The sequence below is a fragment of the Squalius cephalus genome, assembly GCF_949319135.1.
Source record: "Squalius cephalus genome assembly, contig: scaffold_45, whole genome shotgun sequence".
Taxonomy (NCBI): domain Eukaryota; kingdom Metazoa; phylum Chordata; class Actinopteri; order Cypriniformes; family Leuciscidae; genus Squalius; species Squalius cephalus.
Genome location: NW_027645855.1, coordinates 30,938 through 43,194, shown reverse-complemented (window position 1 = coordinate 43,194; position 12,257 = coordinate 30,938).

Here is a 12,257-nt window from a genome sequence, read left to right as displayed (position 1 = left end):
AAAAGATTATTATTATTTATAATTATTTTAATGATAACTTTTCATGTACAGATTGATAAATACATTAAACTGCCTTATAAAAAATTATTTGTTTTACATAAAGTAATTTGGTGTGTCTATTTCAAATGTTATTTTTGTGTGTGTTTGTGTATGTGTCTGTCTGTATGTTCGTTGATGTGTGCATGATAGTGTTTTATTGATTGTTAAATTCTGCATCATGTAATATTTGTTGGAATTTGAGTTTAACCTCAGAACGACTGCGTGGGGGAAGTTGTCTCAAGGCACCAACTAAACTTAAAAGAAAGTGCTCTTCCTCGTCTGGCTTGTTGTTACTGATGCCGTTCAGCACACAGCGCTGGTACTCAGTAACATCGTGCTCAGCCCTTCTCTTTGGAGCAAGAGTACGGCGACACATCTCAGGTGTGCAGAGTGGTGGCACATTTGGGGAGTCAGGAGATCCGGGCTGTATGGTATTGGACTGGGTATGGGTCAGGGACTGTGTGCTCTCATGTCTGATGTCTGTGGGGGACAAATCAGAAAATTATATTCTTTTTAAAGTATATGTACATACATACACACACACACACATACACATACATATATATATATATATATATACACACACACACAAACAGAGATTAAGTATAGCCTACTAATAATAATAGTAATTCATTCCTTTGACATAAATAATAATTCCTTCCTTTGAAAGAAATAAGCCTTTCATTTAACATGTCAATCTTACAATTCTTTATACAGATATAGCAGCACTTATTACACAATTAAAACAGATGTAGCTGCACTTTAACATTAACATTGGGGTTCACGTAGTATTCTACACTATACCTCCACTGGTGTTACCATAGACTCAAGGAGAGCTACTACACTGATATCCTCATCAGATGTATTCAGATTGCTAGAGGTGTCCCTATTTGTTATATATGGCTCCAGGAAGTTGGGGATGGACATATATTTCCACCTCCGACTGCTGCCCCTACCCATACACAAAAGAAATATATTTGAAATATATTTTCAGAGTATATTTTGGAATATATGCAAATATTTGAAATTGGCCCAATAAATATATTTCACACTTAACATCATATATTTTTGTTATATTTCAGAATATATTTCAATGTATTTGGAATATATGCCACATATTTTTGACACTTTTGGGGACCCATACAGAACAAAATACATTGAAATATATTCTGAAATATAACAAATATATGATGTTAAGTGTGAAATATATTTATTGGGCCAATTTCAAATATTTGCATATATTCCAAATTATACTCTGAAAATATATTTCAAATATATTTATTTTGTGTATGGGTGAACCTAACTTCTCTGTTTCTCCTCATTTTTCTCTCTTTTGAAAGTGTCCCTCATGTATTTCCATTTTTTACGACATTTTTCAACTGAAATTTGTAAGAACAAAAAGATTAGAGATTTTGTGAAACAACGAGAATATTCTGATTACCGGCGTTATAGAAATGTAGCTATATATATATATATATATTTGTTTTTTATTTTTATTTTTTAGCTTTGACGATTTGCAGTTACAATGTTGATCCCGCCCCCCCCCCCCCACCGATCAGCTGTCTAGCTGACTGCTGCTTACCTGATAGACCCATCGCCGATGAAATGTTCCTCCAAGCACTGTCTTTCAAATTAATGTTGTGGTAATCCGGGGATGTCATCTGGTAAAGACAACTATGTTTGGAGACCAGCAATATTAATTTTTCATCCATTTTTTTTTCCGTTTAGCTCTGCTGGTTGATGTCGTTGTACAATCAGAATGTGACAGTTGGTTGGTGTGGTATTAGTCCCGCCCCTCCTCCACTGTGATTGGTCGGTTGGGTAAAAAGTGACAGTGATGAGCGCAGCATTGTACCCAAAGTTGAACATTCTTCAACTCTCGGCGACCTGTAAAAAACGCAGAGCACTTGGAGCTTCAGCGTGAAAAAAACACTCAGCACCTCGCTACGCTCATGGTGTTTTAAAAACGCGCCGCTCCCATTGAAAACAATTGAAAAAACACACCAGCCGAGTGAAAAAACGCTTTGGTGGACACACGGCCTTAGGGAAAAATCTACTACAATTTGGAGAGCCAATTCCCGGAGTCCTCAGAATCTCCCTCTGTCAGATGGACGGGGACGAGGAACCACGTTGTCTTCATTCTGCCAGACTGCAGAACCCTGTTCGACAGAGGGACCATTCCAGACGGGCTAAAAGGACTTAAAGTATTAAGGTAGGATGACAGACTTCACACTTTTTCTTTAAAATGCTTCTAAATTAATTGAAAGGTTTAACTTAATTTTGGCTATTCTGTTAAGTAAAAATTTTAAGAAAACTGGTGATCACATTTAAAAGATTTAAGGATTTAAATTATGTTTTTACATTGGCTATTAAGGGCAATGATTATGGTTAAATTCAACCAAATTGGTATATGTTGATTATTTTATTTGTTGTGTTTGAGAGTGCGCCCAGAAAGCTGTTAATTAAACTATTTGTTCTTGCAAATAGCAACTAGTCATGCTGGAAACCAGATTTGGGAGGGAAAATACCCTGAGATGATGTAGAAATGAAACTTGCTTTTTGTTTGAATGAGACTTTAATACTGATTGAATATAAAGAAAGATAAAGAAAGAAATGTTGAAATGTTAGATCAATAGATCAATTAAACAGAAATTGTTACAATTATAAATCATAATAACAGGAAATTGAGAAATTCTTTTATGAGTTAGACTTTGATTTATTAATGTGTATGAGATATATAAAACCGAGCAATAGATGCTCTTAAAGTGATAAATAAACAGTAAGATATTAACTGCACGTTTAACCCTCTGGGGTCTGAGGGGTTTTCTGGGCCCTGGAGGTGTTCTGACATGCTCTGACATTTGTGCTTTTTTCAGTTATTTATAAACATGTTAATGGCAAAGGTGTAAATTCACTCTATATAGCACAAACAGGGCTACCATAATATGTACTCAAGATGCATGTATATGTTTGAATTTTTAAGAGAATAATGTTTATGCGTGGTTATTGAAAAAAATAAAAATGAAAGTTGCTGAAATAAGACCACAAAACTCATACAAAATATGTGTCCACAAGACTTTTGACTAATGGATGTTGTCGCTTCGAGTTCTGGCTTCAAAATGATGTGAAAATCATCCTGCCTAATCGTTCAAATAAAACAATACATTGATTTAAATTGAGTAAGACAGGTTTTGTTTGGATATGCGATTGGATAAGCCAATATGCGAGGGGGGCGTGAACGAGGAGTGGTTTACACCTGAGTATACAATGTCCCACCCACTCTGCATAATGAGCCATTCATTCAGGTGTGACACTGACTGAGCCACAATGCAAGGACAAAAGATATATTTAGAAGAAGACTTATATTGACCATTTAAGATTTTGCTTACATCTATCTTGTAAATATGTTTTGCTATTTTATTAAAAAGGTTACAATTACAACAATAATTACAATTTCAACAATATTTCAAATGTACTCTTTCTTTGTAAAAAAAAAATGATTATAGGCCTACATTTTATCATATGTATTCATTAGTTTGAATATAGCCAACATTGGAACAGCTAACATCTTAGTTGATGACTTTATTTTTGACAAAAATAGTATTTTATATATATATATACATATAAATACATATGAGCAGAAATTGCTAAACAAAAGCTTATTTGATGTGGCAGTATATTCTACAGTAAAAACTGTACCCAAATCTAGTCAACAAAATGTTGTCTTTCATATTTCGCCTGACTGTAACGTTGTTTTTATGAAATATTAGGGCATATAAATGTTAATTTGCAGTTTAATACGTTGCTTATACAAATAGCCTACATTTTATTTCAACATATTTCAGTCGATTTTTACTCATCTCAGTATAGCAATACAGTTTGCTAAAACATCATCATTCATTCACACACAGAAACGCGATTCAAATTTTTGTCTTTTTGCGAGCTGTGGTAAACAGCGCGCATCTCTGCGGCTGCCGTTCATTCACAGAAACGCGATTCACTTGAGAAGGAAAAAAAACTTATTACAGTATTCCTCAGCTCAGTCGGATCCTTGCTCCTCGAAATACCCGCACTTCTGAGGTAGATTTTCCATCATAATTATTCCTCACAGCGCTGCGAGATGGTGTAAACAAGTAGGCTACAATGATATGATTAAACTTGTGTTTTCTCGAGCTGATATGGGGGGCGTTCACAGGTTTGCCTCAGCCATTTGCGTTTGAATAGCACACGCTCTCCGTGGGCGGAGTCACATTAAAAATAATTAGATGAGATGAGAACGACTGACATCTCGCTCTTTTCTTACAGATTACATGAACTGAGAATATTTGTTTTTTATATAAATTACTGCATTTAAAAGAAGAGAATTCAAGCTTCATGCCTGTGTGTCTGTATGTCTGTTTGACTGAGTATTCGCTGAGTTATTGTTCATTTTCGGACGCGTTTCAGAATGGACTACACTGACAGAGAGAAGGCAGAACTCGCTTCGTGTTTATTTTTCTTTATTTGGCAAAAAGCACAACATCTGAAACTCCTATGGAAAATCAAAGTCAACAGAGTATTTATGAGTCTCTTTTACACTGATAAAAAAAAAGCAAGCTGGTATCGCCGGCGATCCCGCCGACCCCAGGGGGTTAACCCCCTGAGGTCGACAATCACGCCGGCGTGATCTGCTCGCTTTTTTCCTTATCAGTGCAAAAGAGTGTCAAAATACTATTTTGATTTTGACATACTTGTGTTATACATCAATCGATCCTGTTAAGTGTGTATTTTTTTGTGTATACTCACAATAAAAACAAAGTGTTGTGCTTTTTGCCAAATAAAGAAAAATAAACATGAAGCGAGTTCTGCCTTCTCTCTGTCAGTGAAGTCAATTCTGAAACGCTTCCGAAAATTAACTGTAACTCAGCGAATACTCAGTCAAACAGTCACACAGGCATGAAGCTTGAATTCTCTTCTTTTAAATTGAGTAATTTTTATAAAAAACAAATATTCTCAGTTTATGTAATTTGTATGAAAAGAGAGATGTCAGTCGTTCTCATCTCAGCTCATAATGTTTTAATGTGACCCCGCCCACGGAGAGCGCGCGCTATTCAAACGCAAATGTGAGGCAATCCATGCAAACCTTTGAGCCCACTTCAGCTGGATAACACACACCGCAAGTTCACTTTCAGACTCTAAGACGCTACTTTAAGACGCTGTGAGGAATAATACTACCTTGATAATAATCCTGGAAAATTTACCTCAGAAGTGCTGGAAGTTTCATTTCGAGGAGTAACAGATCCAGCTGAGGAAGAGGTCAGTTCTATATGTGCTTTGTTGTAATCGCAAGTGTTTGTACATGCAAAAAGACTGTTTAAATATGAATCGCGTTTCTGTGTGTGAATGAATGAACAGCTTTTAGCAAACTCTATTGCTATACTGAGATGAGTAAAAATCGACTACAAAAATTGGATAGATTACAGTGGTGGTCAAAATTGATGGCACCCCTGATAAATATGATAAAAAATGGCTGTAAAAAATAAATCTGCATTGTTTATCCTTTTGATCTTTCCTTCAAAAAATTTGCAAAAATCTAACCTTTCATAGAAGTAAAAGAATTGAAATTGGGGGGTAAATCACATTATGAAATAAATGTTTTTCTTCAAAACACGCTGGCCATAATTGTTGGCACCCCTAGAATTTTTTATGAGAAAAATATCTCTGAAGTATATTCCCATTAATATTTACCTTTTTTAGCACACCAGGGTGACTAGGAACATGAAATTGTCCAGCTATGACTTCTTGTTTCACATGAGTTTAAATATGAGGAAACAAAGGCCAAATTCCCTTGCTCATCCATCACAATGAGTAAAACCAAAGAATATAGTTCTGATGTGCAGCAAAAGATTGTTGAGCTTCACAAAATAGAAAGTGGCTGTAAGAAAATAGCTAAAGAATTGAAAATCTCCATTTTGACCATCAGGGCAATAATTAAGAAGTTATAATCAACTAAAGATGTTACGAATCTGCCAGGAAGTGTGTCTATATTGTCTTGATGCACGGTGAGGAGGAAAGTTTGAGTGGCCAAAGACTCTCCAAGGATCACAGATGGAGAATTGCAGAGATTACTTGAGTCTTGGGGTCAGAAAGCCTAAAAAAAATGATCAAACAACCCTTACACAACCACATGTTGTTTGGGAGGGTTTCAAGAAAAATCCTCCTCGCTCCTCCAAAAATAAACTCCAGCATATTCAGTTGTCAGACACGACTGGATCTTCAAAAGGGACCGGATTCTATGGTCAGATAAAATGAAAAAAAAAAAGAGCTTTTTGGCAGCAAACCCAGCAGATGTGTTTGGTGCAAACATGGATGAAGAGTACCCCATGCCTACGGTTAAATATACTGCTGGATCTTATATGTTGTGGGCCTATTTATTTGCTGGAGGGCCTGGACATCTTGTTCAGATACACGTTATTATGGATTCTAGCAAATACAAACAGATAAAAAATCAAAACCTGACAGCCTCTGCTAGAAATTTGATGATGGGTCATGGTTGGATCTTCCATCAGGACAACGGTCTAAAACAAACATCAAAATCAACACAAAAATGGGTAACTGAGCACAAAATGAAGCTTCTGCCATGACCGTCACAGTTCCCTGACCTGATGAGTGGAGTGAACTGAAGAGAAGAAGCAACAACATGAACTTGTGAATCTGAAGGATTTGGAGAGATTCTGTATGGAGGAATGGTCTCTGATCTCTTGTCAGGTGTTCTCCAAACTCATCAGACATTATAGAAGAAAATTCAGATCTGTTATCTTGGCAAAAGGAGGTTGCAAAAATTATTTAATAACAGGGTGCCAACAATTATGGCCAGCGTGTTTTGGAGAAAAACATTTATTTTATAATGTGATTTACCCCCCACTTTCAATTCTTTTACTTCAATGAAAGGTTAGATTTTTGTGAATTTTTTGAATGAAAGATCAAAAGGATAAACAATGCAGATTTATTTTTTACAGCCATTTTTTATCATATTTATCAGGGGTGCCATCAATTTTGACCACCACTGTATAAAGTTTTTACTGTAAAATACTGCCACATCAAATAAGCTTATAATGTTGCCAATTTCTGCTCATGTGTTAAATATATATATGTGTTTTGTCAAAAATAATCAACTAAGATCGTATAACCTTTTTAATAAAATAGCAAAAATATATACAAGGATAGATGTAAACAAAATCTTAAAAGGTCAATATAAACCTTCTCTTTAAATAATTTTTATTGTGTTTTAATTAGGGTTGGGTATTGGTTGGGTTTTATCCGATATCCGATACCAGTACCTACTCTGTATTTTTCAAACGGTTCCGGTGCTTAAACGGTTCTTGAAACGGTACTTAAGAAAACTAAACCACACACACTTTATCAAAAAAATAATACCTGTGTGTGTGTGTGTGTGTGTGTGTGTGTGTGTGTGTGTGTGTGTGTGTGTGTGTGTGTGTGTGTGTGTACTTGTCTACCTATCTAAGTGGGGACCTTGGTGTCGTTACACACTCACCAACAGGGGACCGTCGAGCCAAGTGGGGACATTTTTCAAGTCCCCTGTTGGTCATGCTTTAAAACATGTTTAAATCAGCTAAAACACGCTCTGGTGAATTTTTTACATTTTTGACCAAGTGGGGACCTACAGGTGTGTGTGTGTTTAAGTCCATACTCAGCAGCGCTCCTGTAGGCTGGAGCAGGAACTGCAATGGCCCATTAACACACGTCGTTCACACTTCTCCATTGTTTGAATGGCTTGCTGTCCTAGAGAGGCTCTGAGACTGTAGAGCTGCTGTTTAACTGGTAGCTTAGATAATGAACTTCAAAGTCTTTTCAAACATCCCTAAACATATATATGTATATATGTATTATTATTATTTTTTCTAATATTACTTTTGTCAATTTTTTTTAAAAATATGCCAAAGGGATCTGCAACTCTGAACGATGTCTTCCCTATACAACAGGGTACTCCAGCCTGCAATGGAACTATGTGTGTGTGTGTGTGAACATTGTCTTTATTTTGTAATTATAAGTTATAGTTACAAAATAAAGACACTGTTCACACACACACACACAGATCCATTGCAGGCAGAAGTCCACTGTTGGTCAGTGTAGAGCGATAGTCCCCTATGTTAGTAATATAGACATGTATGTGTGTATGTGTGTATGTGTGTATGCAATGGCAAATTAATTGTTAGGGACTGCACATATATAAAAGATATATAATGTAACTTATAGTTATAGTTACAAATTAAAGACACTATTCACACACACACACACAGATCCATTGCAGGCAGAAGTCCACTGTTGGTCAGTGTAGAGCGATAGTCCCCTATGTTAGTAATATAGACATGTATGTGTGTATGCAATGGCAAGTTAATTGTTAGGGACTGCATATAGATAAAAGATATATAATGTAACTTATAGTTATAGTTACAAAATAAAGACACTATTCACACACACACACACAGATCCATTGCAGGCAGAAGTCCACTGTTGGTCAGTGTAGAGCGATAGTCCCCTATGTTAGTAATATAGACATGTATGTGTGTATGTGTGTATGCAATGGCAAGTTAATTGTTAGGGACTGCATATATATAAAATATATATAATGTAACTTATAGTTATAGTTACAAAATAAAGACACTGTTCACACACACACACACAGATCCAATGCAGGCAGAAGTCCACTGTTGGTCAGTGTAGACCGATAGTCCCCTATGTTAGTAATATAGACATGTATGTGTGTTAGGCATGTGCCGGTGTCACATTTTCATGCTGCGATTAATTGAGTGATCTTTTATCACGGTGTACGGTATTATCACGATATTTTAATTGCACATGAGAAATAGATGGATTGGGGGGGGGATGTAAAAAATAAAATAAAACTTGCATCACAAGGTGTAATTGTGATTGTCAAAACATTTGGTAAATAAACTGAATTTTATTACGTTTAGTGACAACATGTTACAATGATTACATGGTACAATGACTGGTATACTGTTTGTATTGCTTAACACAAATTTAACGATTTCAATTCAATACTTGGGATTTGATTTAAATCTTGATTCAATATTGACTAATTTTGGATAAATATTAGGAAGGCTTCAGTAGATAGCCCACGTTATTTTTTTCTCATGAAAAAAAAATCTCACATAATGCTATGTAAGCATATAGAGCCCTATCAGCTGATATTATTAAAGGTTACATATAACTAATTAAATCAAATATAATGTGATTTTCATTATAATAACAATTATGTAATGACACAAGTAAAAATATAATAAATATGTAAAAAAAAGTGCAGTGCACATATTTAGCAAAATACTCCTCTTTATCTATTTGTTTTAATCATCTAACATGCTGCTGGTCATTAAATGGTTTAAATGTAACGTTCTGTGACACAATTGTTCTCCTGTTTCATATCATAAGTACCCTGCTCTGTCTTGTTTGACGGTCTTCGTGTCCTCTTTGCTCCGCGATTTTTCTCTGCGTGAGAAAACGGATATGTGGCGTGAGTGTGTGAAGAGTCTCGCGCTGAATGCGTCGAGTTGGCAGCTCTGCTTTTAGAAGCGGGATTGATCCGGATAGATCGGCGGCGGTCATAGACTGTAGGCGGCGGCGTTCCTCCTTCCCTCATGCTGCTTCTCCATGTGAGGACTGTTTACATTAGACTAGAAGTGCGCACTGGCCGCATGCTAATACACGTGGCGATTGTTTACACCAGAGTGCGCACGTGTTTCGCGCAGCATATACGCAGTGTCTGTTTAAGCGGTTGATGGAAATAAGCTATAATGCGCGTTCTAAAAATCTAAATTCGGATCTATTATTTTTCACGGTATTTTGAAGTGCCCGCGATAACAATATCGTGCATATTCATTACCGCGATTTATCGCATTACCGAATACCGGCACAAGTCTAATGTGTGTATGTGTGTATGCAATGGCAAGTTAATTGTTAGGGACTGCATATATATAAAAGATATATAATATAACTTATAGTTATAGTTACAAAATAAAGACACTATTCACACACACACACAGATCCAATGCAGGCAGAAGTCCACTGTTGGTCAGTGTAGAGCGATAGTCCCCTATGTTAGTAATATAGACATGTATGTGTGTATGTGCGTATGCAATGGCAAGTTAATTGTAAGGGACTGCATATAGATAAAAGATATATAATGTAACTTATAGTTATAGTTACAAAATAAAGACACTATTCACACACACACACAGATCCAATGCAGGCAGAAGTCCACTGTTGGTCAGTGTAGAGCGATAGTCCCCTATGTTAGTAATATAGACATGTATGTGTGTATGTGTGTATGCAATGGCAAGTTAATTGTTAGGGACTGCATATATATAAAATATATATAATGTAACTTATAGTTATAGTTACAAAATAAAGACACTGTTCACACACACACACACAGATCCAATGCAGGCAGAAGTCCACTGTTGGTCAGTGTAGACCGATAGTCCCCTATGTTAGTAATATAGACATGTATGTGTGTTAGGCATGTGCCGGTGTCACATTTTCATGCTGCGATTAATTGAGTGATCTTTTATCACGGTGTACGGTATTATCACGATATTTTAATTGCACATGAGAAATAGATGGATTGGGGGGGGGATGTAAAAAATAAAATAAAACTTGCATCACAAGGTGTAATTGTGATTGTCAAAACATTTGGTAAATAAACTGAATTTTATTACGTTTAGTGACAACATGTTACAATGATTACATGGTACAATGACTGGTATACTGTTTGTATTGCTTAACACAAATTTAACGATTTCAATTCAATACTTGGGATTTGATTTAAATCTTGATTCAATATTGACTAATTTTGGATAAATATTAGGAAGGCTTCAGTAGATAGCCCACGTTATTTTTTTCTCATGAAAAAAAAATCTCACATAATGCTATGTAAGCATATAGAGCCCTATCAGCTGATATTATTAAAGGTTACATATAACTAATTAAATCAAATATAATGTGATTTTCATTATAATAACAATTATGTAATGACACAAGTAAAAATATAATAAATATGTAAAAAAAAGTGCAGTGCACATATTTAGCAAAATACTCCTCTTTATCTATTTGTTTTAATCATCTAACATGCTGCTGGTCATTAAATGGTTTAAATGTAACGTTCTGTGACACAATTGTTCTCCTGTTTCATATCATAAGTACCCTGCTCTGTCTTGTTTGACGGTCTTCGTGTCCTCTTTGCTCCGCGATTTTTCTCTGCGTGAGAAAACGGATATGTGGCGTGAGTGTGTGAAGAGTCTCGCGCTGAATGCGTCGAGTTGGCAGCTCTGCTTTTAGAAGCGGGATTGATCCGGATAGATCGGCGGCGGTCATAGACTGTAGGCGGCGGCGTTCCTCCTTCCCTCATGCTGCTTCTCCATGTGAGGACTGTTTACATTAGACTAGAAGTGCGCACTGGCCGCATGCTAATACACGTGGCGATTGTTTACACCAGAGTGCGCACGTGTTTCGCGCAGCATATACGCAGTGTCTGTTTAAGCGGTTGATGGAAATAAGCTATAATGCGCGTTCTAAAAATCTAAATTCGGATCTATTATTTTTCACGGTATTTTGAAGTGCCCGCGATAACAATATCGTGCATATTCATTACCGCGATTTATCGCATTACCGAATACCGGCACAAGTCTAATGTGTGTATGTGTGTATGCAATGGCAAGTTAATTGTTAGGGACTGCATATATATAAAAGATATATAATATAACTTATAGTTATAGTTACAAAATAAAGACACTATTCACACACACACACAGATCCAATGCAGGCAGAAGTCCACTGTTGGTCAGTGTAGAGCGATAGTCCCCTATGTTAGTAATATAGACATGTATGTGTGTATGTGCGTATGCAATGGCAAGTTAATTGTAAGGGACTGCATATATATAAAAGATATATAATATAACTTATAGTTATAGTTACAAAATAAAGACACTATTCACACACACACACACAGATCCATTGCAGGCAGAAGTCCACTGTTGGTCAGTGTAGAGCGATAGTCCCCTATGTTAGTAATATAGACATGTATGTGTGTATGTGTGTATGCAATGGCAAGTTAATTGTTAGGGACTGCATATATATAAAAGATATATAATATAACTTATAGTTATAGTTACAAAATAAAGACACTATTCACACACACACAC